At 41.8% G+C, this 18917-nt stretch overlaps 1 protein-coding gene across 4 annotated transcripts in view; it reads right to left on the reverse strand.

Moving 5' to 3' along the window:
* Positions 1 to 4505, reverse strand: part of LOC5571379 (Ca(2+)/calmodulin-responsive adenylate cyclase) — a 199874-nt gene extending 195369 nt beyond the window's left edge. For all 4 annotated transcript variants that reach the window (XM_021857395.1, XM_021857386.1, XM_021857381.1 and 1 more), the window contains exon 1: positions 4224 to 4505. The gene's annotated coding sequence lies outside the window, so the exon portion shown is untranslated. The remainder of the gene's footprint in view (positions 1 to 4223) is intronic.
* Between the last annotated feature and the right edge of the window lie 14412 nt (positions 4506 to 18917).

Below are 18917 nucleotides of genomic sequence, written 5' to 3' on the forward strand. Positions count from 1 at the left end.
TTTGTCTACGATTAGATGTAGCACAGACAAAGAGACTTTATCTACTTCTTCTTCTTCTTTGTATTACGTCCTCCTGGTACAGAGCCTGCTACTCAGCTTAATGTTAAATGAGCACTTCCACAGTTATTAACTGAGAGCTTTCTTTGCCAAGGTTGCCATTTTCACATTCATATATCGTGTGACAGGAACGATGATACTTAATGCCCAGGGAAGTCAAGGAAAAGATCCTGGACCGACCGGGAATCAAACCCAGACACCTTCAGCATGGCTTTGCATGGTAACCGCGAACTCTGTTCGTCTGTTTGTCTGTGAATATATAGGTAACCGCGGAATGGACATCTTAATATCTCTCCGTTGGTGGTACGATGGAGTAATGGTGCTAAGAGTCGAGCCAAAAATGCTTTATCGCCGAACGACTCGAAGTGTATTAATTTGGCAGCAGTAATGACGGTCGCGTGTTCTCGGATAAAAACGAATTACGTTGACGATGGTAAGAATGATTAGGAAGCAAGTTTTATAAACGATTAAATTTGGTATGCAAATTTCTGTCTTTTTCAGATAGGTGTTTGAATCATTTCGGAGTTTAGATTACATTTTTCAACAAAAATTTGTCAACTTGTGATCTGTCAACAATCTTGATGGATGCATAAAACGCTCGTTTCCGTGCAATGACATACAACAATAAATACGGCTCCGTAAAGCGTTACGACCGATTGAGCCATAAAACAAATGAGCTGGAAAAAAATCTAATGCCTTTATAACACTCCAGAATGTTGATTCCACCATCAATTCTTGCCAGACAACGCAATATTCTCTCATCTACCTCCTCCGCCGTTGCAGATCGGGTAGGAAAATTAGTTTTTTTCCCTGGGCTCAACTTGTCTTGTTTGCTTCGTGAGCGGAGATCAATCATCTCGATTGTTCCGAAAGCGAAGTTTCATCATCGTTGCTCGGTCGTCGGTCGGGAACGATGCATCCGTCTCCAAACAAAAAATCTTCAATCGCACACACGATAAGTGCGGTATTGTTGTTTGTTGTAGGGTGGATGCACCGATATTCACCCAGTAATTCAGTCAGTCAGTCAATTTTCTGGAAGAAAGCTTTTCCAGCTTTTGAAAGGAAGCTTTTGCAGCTTTTGGAAGGAAGTTTTTCAAGCTTCTGGAAGGAACTTTTTCAGCTTTTGGAAGAAAGCTTCTCCAGCTTTTGGAAGAACGCTTTTTCAGTTTCTGAAAGAAAGCTTTTCTAGCTTCTGGTAGGAAGCTTTTCCAGCTTCTGGAAGAAAGTTTTTCCAGTTTCTGGAAGGAAACTTTTCCAGCTTCTGGAAATAAGCTATGCGATCTTCTGGAAGAAAGCTTTTCCGGCTTCTGGATGGAAGCTTTTCCAGATTCCGGAAGAAAGTTTCTCCAACTTTCCAAGCTTTTCCGGCTTCTGGATGGAAGGTTTTTCGGTTTCTGGAAATAAGCCTTTCCAGCTTCAGGAAGGAAGCTTTTCCAACTTCTGGAAGGAAGCTTTTCCAGCTTCTGGAAGAAAGCTTTTTCAGCTTCTAAAAGGAAGCTTTTCCAGCTTCTGGGAGGAAGGTTTTTCATCTTCTGGAAGGAAGCTTTTCCGGATTCTGAAAGGAAGCTTTCTCAGTTTCTAGAAGAATGATTCTCCAGTTTCTGGAAGGCAGCTTTTCCAGCTTCTGGAAGGAAGTTTCTTTAGCTTCTGGAAGGAAGTTTCTTTGGCTTCTGGAAGGAAGTTCTTTAAGCTTCTGGAAGGAATCTTTTCCAGCTTTTGGAAGGAAGGTTTTTCATCTTCTGAAAGGAAGCTTTCCAGCTCCAGGAAGGAAGTTTTTTCCGGCTTTTGGAAGTAGCATTTTCAGCTTCTGGAAGAAAGCTTTTCCACCTTCTGGATTCCAGCTTCTGGAAGAAAGCTTTTCCAGCTTCTGGAAGGAAGCTTTTCCGGCTTCTGGAAGAAAGCCTACTCAGTTTCTGGAAGAATAATTCTCCAGTTTCTGGAAGAAAGCTTTTCCAGCTTTTGGAACTTTTCCAGCTTCTGGAAGGAATCTTTTCCAGCTTTTGTATGGAAGCATTCCTAGCTTCTGGATGGAAGCTCTTCCAGCTCCTGGAAGGAAGTTTCTTTGGCTTCTGGAAGGAAGTTTCTTAAGCTTCTGGAAGGTAGCTTTTCCAGCTTCTGGAAGGGAGCTTTTCAGCTTCTGCAAGGAAGCACTTCCAGCTTTTTTGACGTAAGCTTTTCCAGCTTCTAGAAAAAAGCTTTTCCAGCTTCTAATTCTGCTATGAAGAAACATTCATTTATTTTTTTTTTTACGTTTTAGTTTTTCGACTTTTTGTATTTCGACCTTCGATCAATTCGAAATTTGGTTTTTCGATATCTTCTCATTTCGTCCAATACTGGTACACCTCCCCTGCTTAAATGCCGTATCGCCGGCTCTCGTCTCGAGCCGCAACTACGAGCAAGCAGGGAGTGGCCGCGGGAGCAGAGCAATCTTGACTGATTGCCGCTGCTGCTCCACAGATTCTCCATTTCACGATATAGTCCGCTAGCAACGCAACAAGCTATCATCACATCATCGTCCGGATGATCGGACCTTTGACCGCTTGCTTGGTTGCATGCATTCCGCGCTTCGTCATTCTCATTCGAATCAATGTGTGCATCAAAACGATCTCAGCGCCTACTGAGACGGACGGCGGTTACTCCTTCAACTCCGACAGCGATTCCGACACGGTCGGGATCGCAGCAGCCTGAGCGCTGGGAACAGTGCATAGTGGGCGAAAAATGACCACAAGCGGCAAAAAAATCTGTATCTCGTGTCGCTGTTAAGTGTGGATAGCGATTTAGCTCATTTCCGGTAGTAAAATCCAATGAGATTGATTTTAGTCATCGTGCTCATCGTGCTGATCTAAGGGTCAAGTCAAGTCAAGTCATTCAGTCAGTTTCATTCTTGGGAAATATCTAGAACAGTTTGTGGAAGACTTCCCGAAAGAATCTCTGAATGAGACCCCCTGAAGATATCAATGGAAGAACCCCTGGATGAATTTCTGGAAGATTTAGAAAATTCTTTGTAAAATTTATTAACCCACAGTTTTCAAAAATCGTGATATTTCTAAGCGATTAAAAAAAAAGCTTGAAAAATCCTGAGAAAACTATTGAATTCTAAGGGAATTGGGGCTCAATAAGCCTCGTTGTTTATTGTGCAGTCGTGTTTAACGACTGAAATCGGTCTCATTCGATTCTCGAGAATTTTTTTTTTTGAAAATAAGTCAAATATCTATCAGCACTCAACAGTGACACCAGTTTCTATTTCTTTCTAGCATCACGTCCCAACTGAGACAGAGTCTGCTTCTTCGCCTAATATTCCTATAAAAACTTCCACAACTTGTTGCTTTTGATCACTTTTCTGCCCACCGTGCAGTGTGTGAAAAGGGCGTTTGCAGCGCAGCAACATGCTGTTTTGCTCGCAACTTCCCCACTTTGTATGTGTTTTATTTTGATTCGCGCAATCCCATACAAACCAACACCATCAAAACCGTGCCTCCTCTGAACGCCGAGAAGAAAATTCCTCTCTTCCTCTTTTCTCCTGTCTCAAACTCGGCTTCGTTGGTTCGAATCAGAAAACTGGATTGCTGCGACGGTCTCCTAAGAAATCCAATAATCCTCTCGGTGGGGACGCCTACTGCGATTCTGCTGACTCCTAAATGATGAAACTCCATCCGAAACCACAGCCAACTGAGATTCGATGATATTTTGTCACATCAATCGCCCGTTTTCTGTGAGATGTAAACAATCCTCTATCCTGTCCCTGTCCATCGTGCATTGTCGTCCATCGGTCAGTGCCTGTTCGTTGACGGAGTTGTGTGAGAACTCCGCCAGTTACAACCACGACCAAGACGACAACTACGACGATGGATGGATGGAAAAAGAATATGGAAGCCAGTCCGGTCAGAATCCAATGCAGAAACTCTTCCTCAACCTCGCCACCGAAGACTTGGCACATGTCGGAAGTTTATGCACCCCCCCTTCAAAACAGCCGATCAATTATTCAAAGACTTTGTTTCCTAAATTTGGCACCGTTTGAACCCATCCGCGTATCGATTGAGTCGCACACTGTTTGCTCGGTCGATTACACACACCCCTGCGCCACCCGCCCCTGCAGACAAAACCGAAACCGAGCAATCGCTTTTCCTCAATTGATTTTTGCGACACAAGGAAAAAAGGATATTTACCACTAATGACAGCACTGCACCAATCACACAAGTTTCAATCCCCAGAACTTCAATTCACTTGTTTAGTCACCAGAATCCACCCCTCAAGAACACCGTCATCGCACTTGACATCCACCAAAAAAAAAATGCACTCGTCGGAAGAAGATATCACCAGGAGAAAAGAAAAAAGAGTTTCGGGTTTGGTCTGGTCGCGAAGAAGACACACACGCCGTTCACGGAAGCAGCAATCGCGCGTTCGTTGTTCACGACTCGAGTTCTCTCCGTAGACTGAACCTTTCTTATGGCGAGGGATGTCTCGATGGTTGGAAAAACTTGCGTCGGTTTGTTCTGAAGTTCGTCGCAGCAGGCGGTGGCGTCGGCGATTTGTCGGAGTTGCATCACGCTCTCTTTTGCTTTTCGCTCTCTCGCTTGGAGGGATGTCAATACAGAGAGGGAGAAGAAACTTCAGTTGGTAAGAATGTGTTTGTGAGGCAAGCAAACGAAAACAAAATCAAATAAACAAAAATTGATCGATCTGCTTTAGATCGTTGGATAGCCCCTCGATTTGTTTACTAGCAAAACAGTGGGTTGCAGATAATGTTGACAGAGCTGTTAAAATCCCAAAATCCAAATCCCAAATTAAGAATTCCAAATTCCAAGTCTCAAATCCTTAATGCTTAACCTTAAATCTCTATTTCCCAATCTCAAACCTCAAAGCTCAAATCTTCAAATCTTCCCAAACTTGAATTCCAAATTTGATTCCCAACTTTGAAAGCCAAATCCATTTCTCAACCTCCAAATAGGGTTACCAGACGTACAATTGTACTCTTTTCTAGTTATTACTGACGATTGCCGAACAAATCAAATAATTTTTGTAGAAACCGGATGTTTCCAATGAAAACAGGATATCCAATGGTTTTTGTTAAATAATTGCTGAATCAAATTGGAACGATTAGCTCAATAATGATTATAAAATTTTTATGAGCTCATATGTCCTAGATATAGGAATAAGTGACCCAGTGGTCAAACTATTGATAAACAATTAACTATCTATTGATTTTAGTTTATAGTTTATTATTTATTATTGAATTGGATCTAAACGATTTTGAACAGTTTTTGTTCGTGCACTTATACTACAAACATCGTTTACCAATGGTCAAATTGTTGAACAAAGTTTAACTTTGAAATTCAAGTTTAAAATATAGTGTCTTAAGCACAAAAATAAGCCATTAAATTAATAAAATTTGCATTTTCTTTACTGCTTCAACAATTCCTTAGTATAAACTCTAACAAATGACAATGCTTGAGAATTTTTTCAGATCAAAGATTTAAAAAATCGCTGTTCCTATTTCTAATTTCCCGTACAAACAAATATTGTTCTACATTTGGTAAAGAACATTCTTGTTAAGTACTAAAAAACATTTGATAGACTATAATATTGCCAAAATTCGAACGGCTCCCTGTATGATAAAACACATGCCCAGTTAAGTAACCAAGCATATTAAAGGATTAGCGGATGCAATTATGATTAAATTACGTGATATATTCAATGAAAAGATAAGGCAAATTTAACTGTGGAAATTGGCTGTGAATGTTAATCTGACAATTATTTGCATTATTTATGTAAAAAAGCTAAATATTTCCAATTTTTTTGAAACAGAACTTTTTTGTCAATAAAGTTAACGTGAGCAACGACTAAGATTTAAAAAAAATACACAAATTTTATCACAACAAGGAAATAAGACAAACATGTTAGTGAATATGCTTTTTCAAAATTTTAAGCTTTTAGGCTAAGCGTACTCTTTAGTACTCTTTTCCAGAGTAAAAAAAATGTACTCTTTCCGGTGAAATCAAATATGGTTACGATACCTCTAAATCAACATCCAAAATCTAAATCCGAGTCTCAAATTCCTGAAATCAAATCATTATTTTGATCCCAAATATAAATTCAGATCCCAAATCCAATTCCCAAGCCACTGATTTCAAACCCCAAATTCTCAAATACAACCTAAAATCTCAAAAACAAATCCTGAATCCAAATTGAAATTCAGTTTCAAATCTCAACTCCAACTACCAAAGCCTGAATCCAGAATTTGAAAAGCCAAAGCCGAAGCCAAAGGCCAAAGCCAAAGCCAAGCCAAAGCAGAGTTGAATGACAGTTTGTTTAGCTGAATTAAACTATCAAAGTTACTTCGGTAAGCAAACATATGTAGGTTAACTCAACAAGTTTCCTATCAGAAGTACGAAAAACTTCCTTCCACGAGCTGGGATAGCTTTCTTCCCCAAGCAAGGAAAGTTTCGTTCCACTCAAAGTTGTTCCTTTGTAGCTTTCTCAACTTCTGGAAAGAAACTTAAGCTTTCCCAACTTCTGGAAGAAATCATTCGCAGCTTCTAGAAGGAAGCTTTTGCAGCTTCTGGAAGGAAGCTTTCCCAGCTTTTGGAGGAAATCTTTCCCAGCTTTTAGAAGAAAGCTTTCCCAGCTTATAGAATGGAGCTTTCCCAGCTTTTGAAAGGAAGTTTTCCCAACTTCTGGAAGGAAGCATTCCCAGCATCTGGAAAAAATCTTTTCCAGCTTCTGGAAGAAAGTTTTCCTAGCTTCTTGAAGGATGCTTTCCCAGCTTCTGAAAGGGAGCTTTCCGATCTTCTGGAAGAGAGCTTTCCCAGCTTCTGGAAATAAGCTTTCCAAAGCCCAGCTTTCCCAGCTTCTGGAAGGAAGCCTTTCCAGCTTGTGAAAAGAAGCTTTTCCAGTTTGTGATAGAAAGCCTTCCAAACATCTTGTAGGAAGCTTCACCAGTTTTTTGAAGGAGGGAAAGCTTCTGGATTTTGGAAGGAAGGTTGCTTAGCTTCTGGAAGGAAGCTTTCCAGCTTTTTGATAGAAGATTTCTCAGCTATTAGAAGGAAGGTTTCCCAACTTCTGGAAGGCAGCTTTCCCAGCTTTTTGATAAAAGATTTCCCAGTTTATGTAGGGAAGCTCTCCCTGCTTTTGTGAGGAAGCTCTCCCAGCTTCTGGAAGGTTGGTTTCCCAGCTTCTAGAAGGAAGCTTTACGAGCTTCTGGAATGCGGCATTCCCGGCTTCTGGAAGGAAGGTTTCCCAGATTCTAGAAGGAAGCTTTCCAGATTTTGTAAAGAAGATTTCCCAGTTTCTGGAAGGAAGCTTTCCAAGCTCTCCAAGCTTTTGGAGAGAAGCATTCCCAGCTTCTGGTAGAAAGCTTTCCCAGCTTCTAGAAGGAAGCGTTTCAAGTTTATTGATAGAAGAATTCCCAGCTTATAGAAGGCAGGTTTCTCAGCTTCTAGAAGGAAGCCCTCCTAGCTTCTGGACAGAAGCTTTCCCAGCTTCTAGCTTCTGGAAGGAAGCTTTGCCAGCTTTTTGAAGGAAGCTTTCCCAGCTTCCGGAAGGGAGCTTCCCCATCTTTACAACAATTCTCCAGAGTTTCCTCCAGAAACTCCCTAGGGAGCTCTTCAAAAATTTATAACTCGCCCGAGATTCCCCTGGAGATTCCCCGAGAACCCCTGAAGAGAGCTACAGTGGCTTCCAACCACTCCCGGAAAACTAGCACAGTAACATGAGACCCCTGAACTGTGTCGCAGGGTCAGCATGTTACTGGGTAATCGAAGAGGCTTCACGAACAAAGTATGAAAACTATGGAAATTTCACATTATTAAACTTTTATAGGACCTTGTGTGGCGTGTGGGTGTGGATTTGAACATTTGTATGTGGCGTATAAGCGAGATTTAGGAATTGCTGGTACTCACTTGGCGTTGGCCCACACGGCTGACAATTACACTGCACTTCATAGTCACTGGTCTTAACACACGAACGCCAAAATCAATTCTGCCCAATAGCCTATTTTTAGAAGATGGCTGCGCCCAGTAGATTCACATTCTCTTTCAACTATTTCTACCATTTTTGTGCGACTATTGAGCGAGTTCTTGAAATCCCCTTCAGAAACGTAGTCAGTTTTGGTTACAAAGGTACGAGATTCTCGCTAAAGTGTAGCCTACTGTATTTTATAATTAAAAACGTGAATTTTCACAAACACATAAACTCATACAAACACGAAAAAATTCAAAAAATATAATCAACCGGTTACAAATTTCTTCAAGAATTCCCCAGGAACTGCAGAGTAATGCTTCAGAAATTATTCCTGGAATGTTCCATAGATTTCATCATGAATTCTTCGGGAAATTTGGGGAATGAATTAACATAAATTTCTCCAGATATTCCTTCGGGATCTTTCTTCAGGAATTCTCCAGGAACTTCTTCAAAAACTCTCATAGGAATCCAGCAGAAATTCTCAAGATATTCTTTCAAAAATATCCCAGGAATTCCTAAATAAAACCTCCACGAATTCCTACAGGAATTTTCCAAGGATTCTTTCAGAAATTCTTCCAGGAACTCCCCAAGGACTCTTCCAGACATTTCTCCGCGAATTCCCTAGGAACTTCAGACAAATGATTCAAAGACTATTTCAGGAATGTCTCAGGGATCCCTTCAAGGATTCACCAGGGATGTCTCCAGGAATTTTCCAAGGATTTCTCCAAGAATTTCCCAGGAATTTCCTTAAAAAATTTTCCTACAGGAACTCTCCCGCGATTCCTTCAGGGATTCCTCCAAGAATCCCTCCAGGAATTCCTCCGTGATTCCTTCAGAGATTACCCCGGGATTCCTCCATGGGTTCCTCTGGGATTCCTCCAGGGATTCCTCCAGGAATTCTTCCAGGATATATCCAGGGATTCCTCCAGGAATTCCTCCGGGATTCCTCTAGGAACTCCTGCTGGATTCCTCCAGAATTTTTTTCGAGAATTCCACAGGGATTGTAGATAAATGCTTCAGAAATTATTTCAGGAATGTCCCAGAGATTCCTTCATGAATTTTACAGTGAATTAGGGAAGGAATTAACATTAATTTCTCCAGAAATTCCCCTGGGTTCTCAATTCAGGAATCTTCCACAAATTTTTTTAGAAATTCTCAAGGGATACCTTCAAAAATTCTTCAGATGTTCTTTTAAAAATATTCCAGGAATTCCTCAAAAATATCTCCAGGAATTTTGCAATGATTCTTCCAGAAATTTCTCCAGGAACTCTCCAAGGACTCTTCCAACAATTTCTCCAGAAATTCTCCAGGAACTTTATGAGAAATGCTTCGAAAATTCTTTCAGGAATGTCCCAGGGATGTCTCCAGAAATTCCCCAGGAATTTCTCTAAGAAATCCTTTGAAATTTTTCCAGGAATTTACCACAGATTCCTTACCCAGACAACCAGAAATCGCATGAAAGTTCACGTTACAACTCGTTTATTCATACTAATTACATCAAACCCACAAAACACCGTGGATAAACTCGTCAGTTGGATGAGTTTCCTCGCATAAAACACTTCTTTTCTGAGTTCATTTATACATTCTGTTTCGTCTCGTACACTCGTACAAAGTAAGTCGCATCAATCCGTAGCAGCTGTCAAATCAACATTTGTTATCATAAGTTAAGTCGCATAAGATCACAGGATGATTCGGTAGAATATTTATACACTCGCATTGTATGTTATTATTCATCACATAATATATGCACGCATATCGCCTCCACTTTTGTACGTAGAAGGCCTTTTCGCGACATCTTATAAGTGAAATTTTGCACATACAAAGCCTCCAGGTGATTTCTTTATACGTACATTTTGGTTGTCTGGGTAGATAATCTTTAGGGATTCCTCCAAGAGTTTTCCAGCAATATCTTTAGAAATTTTCCGAAGTTTCCTCCAGGAACATCCCAAATACTCCTCTAGGATTTTTTCTGGGATTCCTACTGCAATTTAAGGGATTTCTAAGGGAATTTTCGAGGAATTATTGTTTTTTTTTTCTTTTTTTAAATCCTCTAAAAAATTTACTCTGCATCTTTTGATTTTCTATAGGAATTTCTAGAAAAATACCTGATAAGGCAGTTTGTCAAGCGGTTGTAGGAACACAGAGTGGTATGATTAACTTGGGGGCGAAGTCGAAGTCCGTCTGACCGTGTGTACATTCAAAATAATCCAAACGTCATTGCTACGTGAAAAATCACGTAGATCATTCCAAATTCATTTTACCTCCACTACACCTGACAAAGATAAAGATCACTAAGCCATTCAGAACCACCAAACAGTGACTCGGTAATTGTTACTGAGGTTACCTATCGCACTTACTTGAAATTCACGTTGGTTCCTAGGATCATTTTGACATCTGCATATTGTACGTACATTCGGTGTTGAGCTCAAATCCTAAGACGGCGCCCGCTTGATTTTTGAAGAACTTCAGAAGCTGCTGAGCTTTGATAGATTGATAGATTGATGTGATAGATTGATTTCAAGGTGAATATGCTTTGAATACCAAAGAATCCCTGCATTACTTCATATTTTATACCTGATTTATAACCTCTATTAATTAAAGCACGCGAAGACAGACCAAACTCACAAAAAATAGGAAACAGGATTCAAAATGCTCCGATTAAATATAATAATATCACAATCTTTTAAGTTTGTTCATATTTTCCCATTGGGAATTAGTTTTCTTCCAAAGCCTATTAGAAATAAGGTTGGTCTTTATTACAGTTAAATTTAATGCAAAATCATCTTGATCCTATTGAAACGCTTCGTAAAGGCTATCGGAAAATCCACGTAGCCGTGTAGCATCGGTGGAATGGACGAAGTTCAGAAGTTCATGCGTTCATTCTGGGCTACCTATGATTCACGTAAGAGCTACGTGGAAAGTGCGATGGAAAAAAAAACCACGTATGTGTTAACGTATCAATGACGTTTGAATTATTTGAGTGTAGGGTGCGTAATACGTCGGCATTTTACGTTCGACTTCGTTTGAGATCATTCAAATATCATGTAACGCAACAGGGGGAAGGAAGGGGTTTCCCGCAGTGTTACGGTCCATACAAAAATTATAAATTGTCCATTCAAAAGCTGTTACGTGGGGGAGTGAGGGATCTAAAATTTATAAATTTTGCGTTACGTAATATTTGAATCATCCATTTCTCGTTCGCTGGTGTTGTCCTCTGTGTAGTGCCTCCAACTCCAAGCTTTCTTCCTGAAGTTTGGGAATGCTTCCTTCTTGTTAGCATAGTAAGCGTTTCGTTCTATAATTTGAAATAAATTCATTCTTGTGTAAGCTCTCCTGTCGAGTCGAGTTTTTTCTGCTATCAGGTTATGGACCAATGCACGAGTTCACTAATTTGACGTTTGAGCGGAGCCGAATTCACTCGTTGCTATGGACCGATGCACGAGTTCACTATTTGACGTTTGAGCGGTGCCGAATTCACTCGTTGCCATGGACACGTAAATAACACGGCACCGCTCAAACGTCAGATAGTGAACTCGTGCATCGGTCCATGGATCAATGCACGAGTTCATTATTTGAAGTTTGTTATTTATGTGACCATGGCAACGAGTGAATACGGCACCGCTCAAACGTCAAGTAGTGAACTCGTGCATTGGTCCATGGGCACGTAAATAACACGCTCAAACGTCAAATAGTGAACTCATGCATCGGTCCAAGGGCCACTAGCAGAAGTAACCGTAGAACCGTAGATCAACAGAAATTTTTCAACTCAAGATTTTTTCCTTCAAAATTTGAGCTGTCATTCTACTCGGTTTCGAAATTAAAAGGACGGGAGAATTACGTTTCGCGGGCGTTTGCCATGCGTATGGTGATGATCCGCGAAAGAACGTGGTGAACAGTGGATCCTCCGGAGGGCACCCAGGTGGATGTGGAACTTTCGGAGCGAGGCTCCACGACTATTTGACTCAGCATTGAACCCTACAACTACAGCTTTGTTAAAAAAGGCGAAAATAGCGAAAAAAAAAACATGGTCAAGCCTGAAGACAGCTTTCCAGGAATGTGGAAGAACTAGGAAGATAAATTTGTTTCGCAAGCTGACTCGGTTGGAGCTTGAAGATTGTTCGTCGGTGGAGGAGTAAGTACGTGGACGGGATAATGTCCACTAGCCACAAGCTCGAAGAAATCGTATTAAAGCTGGACGACTAATGGCTTTCGCTGATTTTGCAGATGGGGTTGCCAAGGCGATATGAACCCATGGTCATGCGGTTTGACGCGTCAGGTGTCAATCTGACGGCGGACGTGGTCAAATCTAAAATACTCGAAGATGTGATCAAGATGCATGATGCGTTGATTCGAGCGGAGCGTTGCTAGTACGCAACAAGAAGAAGCACATCGGCAAAAAGGACAAGTCGCAGTTAAAACTCCATGCGGTGTTTTAACTGCGAGAAGCTAAGGCTTTTTGCATCAGAATGTTAGCAGAAATCCAAGGCAGTCGAAGGTTCCGGTCTCCATAAGCAGGTGGCGTTGCTAGCGCATCACAAGCCGGTGCATCAGACAGAAGACTGGATCATGGACTCTGGAGCAGGGTGGCATATGTGCAGATTGTTGCAGGTGGCAGTAATAATTAAAACTGACTGGTTTGGATCTGAGACGAGACTCGCGAAGTCGGTCTTCTTTTTCTGTGATTGCTGAGTTTTTTTCTTATTCCACTTTGTGTTTGTACCAATCATGCGCAAGCCGTTCAAACTCTCACATGAACCTCCCAGCAAAAAATGATTGCGTTTGCATCACACCGAATCATAAATAGCCTTTTGAGTGAAATTCCATGTCAGCAAATGTAGCGGACATTGAAAATAACTAATCTTGTGTTTAGTTTTATCAGCAACTTTGATAAAAACGGTTCCACCGACTGAGGTCATTAATAACAGTTTATTTTGAATACAATACTTTTCACTATTTCAGCCATAAAAACGGTGGGCTGCATTCGACGTTTCGTGACAGCGGAATCTTGGCTGCATATGACGTTGATATTTTTCGTCTTCGCGAGTCTCTCTCAGGTTTGGATGACTAATGAACAGAGACTGAACATGATTGCTTTGATTATTTTAAATTTATTCAAGGTTGCTTCGGTGCACGTGATTTGGATCAACGTACAACACTCCTCCTCATTGAAGTCAACGGTTAACGATCAGCGTCCAGATTGCCTCGGACTCCGATTGCATCCCGGTGTCGCTCCAACTTCACACGTTCCAACGGCTTCGTCATCAGATCGGCTTCCATCTTGTTGGTAGGCCTACGTTATGCCGATGATGCCTTAATGATAATAAATCTTCGACCTGTTTAGTAGAATACCTAAAAGTAGACGAAAAACCCGAATTTAGTTAGTCGAGTAGATTGGTAGACAAGTCGAGTCTAGTACACGATACTGAAGATGGCCTTACAGTTAAAGTCGAAACACGCGTATCTGTCAAAGGATACAAACTCTAGTGGAATTAAATGGTATAGAACTAAATTCTGTTTTTTCATCTATTTTTTGATGATGCCTTGTTGCTGGAGATCCCGGGTGAAGGCATGTTTGGTGTCGATATGCTTGAACCTTTTCTGCAAACGATCGGATTCGACCATCTTGATGCAGGATTGGTTGTCCTCCCACACAACGATTGGAGCTTCCGCATCCACAGCAGTTCTTGGCATCCCTCTACCAGGGCAACGAACTCAGCTTCTGTAGTAGAAAGCGCAACGCAGGTTTGCTTGCGAGTGCCCCTACTTACCAGACCTCCGCCGACCTGATCAGGAAGCCGGAGTTCGATTTTCGGTCTCATTCGTCTCCGGCCCAATCAGCATCGACGAAACATTCCAAATCTTCATTATTGGATCCCAGATGGAGACTTAATTGCTTCGTCGATTTGAGGTACCTCAGTACCCGCTTTGATTCGGTCCAGTCACGATTGGTTGGCTTCGATACCTTTCTGCCGAGTAACGAAGTGCTAAGGCAGAAGTCCGTCGCGTGTTGACCACAACGTACAGCAAACTTCCCTCCAAGCTGCGGTACGATTCATTGGTGGGCAGTTCTTCCTCCTCCTTTTGCTTTAGGTAAGCGGGGTCAAGCGGAACTTTGGATAGCTTCATGTTTTCGTGCCCAAACCGCTCCACGATCTTGTCGATGTACCCGGCTTGATTCAGGGTGTAGTGGCCGTCTTGCTTCTCGATGTGGATTCCGAGAAACGTTCGAATTTCTCCCAGGCTGGAAAATTTGAATTGTTTCGCCAGCGCCTTCGATATTGCTTCGAACTCACGTTTCGAGTGGCAGCACACGACCATGTCGTCAACATAGAATAAAATGTAACTTCGCTTACCTTTTTCTTCTCTCACGTACAGGCAGGGATCGGAAGACGAAGAATGGAATCCCATTTTCTTGAAGGTGTCGTCTATCTTCCGGTTTCAGACACGTGCTGACTGCTTCAGCCCGTAGATGCTGCGTTTCAACCGGCAAACCTGGTAATGCGTCTTCACACCTGGAAGCGATCGCATGTAGACTTCCTTCGGATCGGCGTATAGGTAGGTAGTCTTGATGTCCAAGTGTTACACTACCATGTCGTCTCGGCTAGCGATGGTCTGAAGCGTTCGATGGGTGGATATTGCCGCTTTCGTCCTGCTTCTTCTTATACATCCACTTACATCTAACGGTCTTCTTTCCGGGTGGCAGGGGTACCAACTCCCACGTTCGGTGTTCCTGCAATGACAGGATTTCGTCCTTCATCGCTTTCTGCCATACTTCCTTTTCCGGACACTGGATTGCTTCAGTGTAGTTCCGGGGTTCGCTCGTGGAATCTCTGGTCAAACCAGTTACTTGCCGGTACCGTTCTGGTAGGACTCCTTTCGTTGTTCTCATGGATTGTCTGGGTTCAATTGGATATTCAAGTTTCACACTGACCTCGTCATCGCTATCGGTGAATTCTTCATTCGACTCGCCACAACTGCTGGCATACCCTTCGCCGTCGTCGTCTTTATTTCGGTCGTCATTCATTATGTCGTTCGACGGTGCGCTCACTACGGTGGGCTTGAGTGTCGGTTGGTACTCGACGGTATTCTCCTCCTAAATGTGTTCGGTGGGCTGTCCTGGTTCGCCCCCAACAAACCTCGCATCTCGACTGATGTAGACTTTCCGCGTTGGCTTACGCAGGAACCTGTACGCCTTGTGTTCTTGCGAATACCCAACGAAGATCCTTCCTTTTTTGCTTCGGTATGTGCACCCATGCACCGGAACCGAACTTTCATCGCAGAATCCGAACCGCAACCGTTTTTCTTCGCTGCTTCGTCCAGAAGTGTCCGCTTGACAAGCTCCAAGGTGTGTTCGTCGTCCGAACGGCTCTCGAAAGCGGTAGTCAGGGTGTCGAACGTGCTTGTCGCAGATTCGTTTCAACATCGAGTTTCAACATTCCAGAATATTCGGCTTGTGGAAAAAAATACTCGCTCAGCCCCATAATCTGTTGCAGATGGCAGTTATAATTGAAATCGACTGGTTTGGATGACTAATGAACAGATATTGAAAAAAATTTTATTTCGATAATTTAACATGATTGCTTTGATTAATTTAAAGCACGTGATTTGAATCAACAACACAGATCCCAAACGGCTCTCGTGGCTCCCAAAAAGACATCCGAATTAATTTACGTGGCCTATGCTCAAGAGATTCCCGTGGCGGCTGTTGGAAGCGTGAAGCTGCAAGCCGACGTGCCCTACAGTAATCTTTGAGGAATTCTAGAAATTTCCTGGAATAATTCCTGAATAAGATCCATAAGAGATAGAAAGTTCGGGTCTTCGGCAAAGTTGCTCAGAGGTTCAAGGACATCCGGAAAGCGATCAGTTTAGTTCGCGATTTTGCCATTAGGTGGCGCTAGTGAGCATGCAAAATTGAGCATTTTGAACTAGTTCTAGCTTGTGATCCATAAGAGATAGAAAGTTCTGGTCTTCGGCGAAGTTGTTAAGAAGGCCAAGTACATCCGGAAGACAAACAGTTAGGTTGTAGATTTCGCCGAATGGTGGCGCTAGTGAGCATGCAAAATTGAGCATTTCAAACAAGTTCTAGCTTGTGATCTACATGAGATAGAAAGTTCGAGTCTTCGGCAAAGTTGTTCAGAAAGTCAAGGACATCCGGAAGACAGATAGTTTGGTTCGAGATTTTGCCGCTAGGAGGCGCTAGAGAGCATGTAAAACTCAGCATTTTGAACTAGTTCTAGCTTGCGATCCACAAGAGATAGAAAGTTCGAGTCTTCGGTAAGTAAAGAACAGAGATAAAGTAAAGGACATCCAAATATCAAATTTTATGGTCCCTAATTTTGCCACTAGGTTGCAATAGTACGCATATATAATTAAATATATGAAACAAATTCTATCTGTCGAGCCAGATGAGATAGAAAGTTTGAGTCTTCGGCTAAGTTGTTCGGAAAGTCAAGGGCATCCAGGAAACAGTTTACTCTGGAGGGATGACTGTACCTAAACATTATGAATTTGATAAGATAGAATTTCCAGAATGCTGTTCAGAAATCCTTTGACATTAGGAAGTTGAAGTGATTAGGGATGGAATCATATTAAATTAAAGTGATTCAGGTCTGATCAAATGTTTATTCAAGTGTATCATATCTGATTCATATTCTAGTGATTCTGGTATGACTTACTCCATGTGCAAGTGACTCAGTCAGGACTCATATTCATCATATTCAAATTATTCAAGTCAGAATCTCTTCATGGTTTAAGTTTGATTGACTTCATATCCAAGTGATTGATAACTTATTCTCTTTAGATTCATGTCTTTCGGGTTTGATTCACTCTACAGTCGACTCTCCATATCAGGTATCAGGTATCAGATGGCCGGCTCCAGAGGCACGTTCCCCGCCATTTGGGAGATTTGTGCCATCGCAAAATTTGAGCCTATTTCATCATCTACCCGATGGGAGAGGAAAAGGAAGGGAAAGATGGGAGGAAATAGGAGTGGGGTCCCTTGAAGAGGGAAAATCGCATAAGCGAATTGAGAGCATGTAGCTCCATACCACAATGGGTTGGAACAGCGCCCTAAAAAGGACACTGCAAAACGCATGAGCGTAAAGAAAGCCTATAGCTCATTACCACAGCGGGTTAACAAATAACAGAATGTCCTGAAGATTCAAGTTTCTGAAATCAGTTTCACTTAATAAGTGTTAACCAAGTAATTGGAATTGCAATTACGCGAAGATTGGATAGTTACATATCAGGTGATACGAAGTTCCATAATCGGAATCACAACTATAACACACAAATGTATCAACACACTGAATATTTGCCATGTGATAGTTGAGTCGGCAGTGGCCAGTCAAAGTTGTTACCAAGAGACTGCAATTCTGCTTTGACAGATTTGTCAAATACTTAGCCACCTTTGGGATGTTTCAGTAATGTACAATTTTGTTTGACGACATGACTCAAAATTATTCCAATATTGCTGGTGCTGAGTTGCCGCCCAAGAATTTCTGAAGCTTCACCCAGCACTTCGAAATTGGAATAGCTGCCTGAGGGCCAATGAAGTCATGCGATGCTCCATTGCAAGCTAATTCATAAGCCAATTCATTCCCAGCAATGGAAGAATAGCAAGGACCCATATAAGTTTTACAGAGTTCACTGAATTCAGTTCCTCAAATTGAGTTCGACGTGCGATAACAAGCTTAGACCTTGAGTTGACCTAAGCAAGAGCGTTAAAAGCAGCCTGACTATCTGACATATTCCTTTACAAATAGCCAGACGTCAACTCGTCCCGCGAAGGGAGTTGTGAGGAACAAAGTGACAAGCAATTGTGGAATTCACTCGAAGCAAGGACAATTGTGTCCCAATTCACCGGAAGTGGAAACATTCAAATCACTAGGATTTCCAATGGACGGAGAGAATTCATAGAATTTGGTCACAACCAATTCCCAGTTTATGGAGTATATGTTCATATAGAGATGTAGCGATGATCAGATAATGGTTCATCATCTGATACATGCCAAATCGTCAACTCGTGACTGATTCTGTTCAAGCAGAGCATTATGTCTAACACTTCTTCTCTAGCAGATACCATGAAGGTTGGGCGATTCCCTAAAAAAAGTAATCCAAGATTTATACTACTTAAGCATTCCATCAGACTGGAGCTTCTCAAATTGATATCTGAGCTGCTCCAGATGATGTGATGAGTATCAGCATCACTACCCACAAACAGCAGAAGCCCTTTTCATAGGCAGTGAACGACAACTCGTTTGAAATCATCCATTGGGGATGATTCATCATGTGGTAAATACACCACAGAACGAAAGACGAATTTCCTATTGAGGTTATCAACAGAAACATCAATTGTGACATCACATACATCTCTGGTTGTTAACTCAGAAATGAGTGTAGTAACGTCAGCGCTATTTACGAGCACGCATGTACGAGGCATAGCACGCGAGTATGCCATTTCATGTTTATGAAAGTAACAAAAACTGGGTCCACAAGGTTACCTAGATAAAAGTTCACAGAAGTAAGGTTTTTGCGCCATTTGAACTGTACCATTTGCTTGAGTCTACAAAGATTGATCGTTGCTGATATTTTATGCTGAAGATTTGTCTAACTGAGCTACCTAACCGTAGCCACTACCCAAACTAGGCAGGATTAAGCTTTTCGCAATCTCAGAACGAAAAAAACCAGCAGCGAAAACGGTATCTCTTAAAAGTCGCCAAAGGCGAAAAGCACAGACTACACTGTGTAATACGCATAATGCGAAAGCATAGAGGTGAAAATTTAAACTAAATTACAACGTATTAAAAATCCCACCCTTATTTAGCCTCAGGCTTGAGACTGAAGGAGGGCAGCCGATTATCTCGGAGAAACACAAGGTCACCTGCACCATTGCTCCGGGT

This window comes from Aedes aegypti, chromosome 1, assembly GCF_002204515.2.
Source record: "Aedes aegypti strain LVP_AGWG chromosome 1, AaegL5.0 Primary Assembly, whole genome shotgun sequence".
Classification (NCBI taxonomy): Eukaryota; Metazoa; Arthropoda; class Insecta; order Diptera; family Culicidae; genus Aedes; species Aedes aegypti.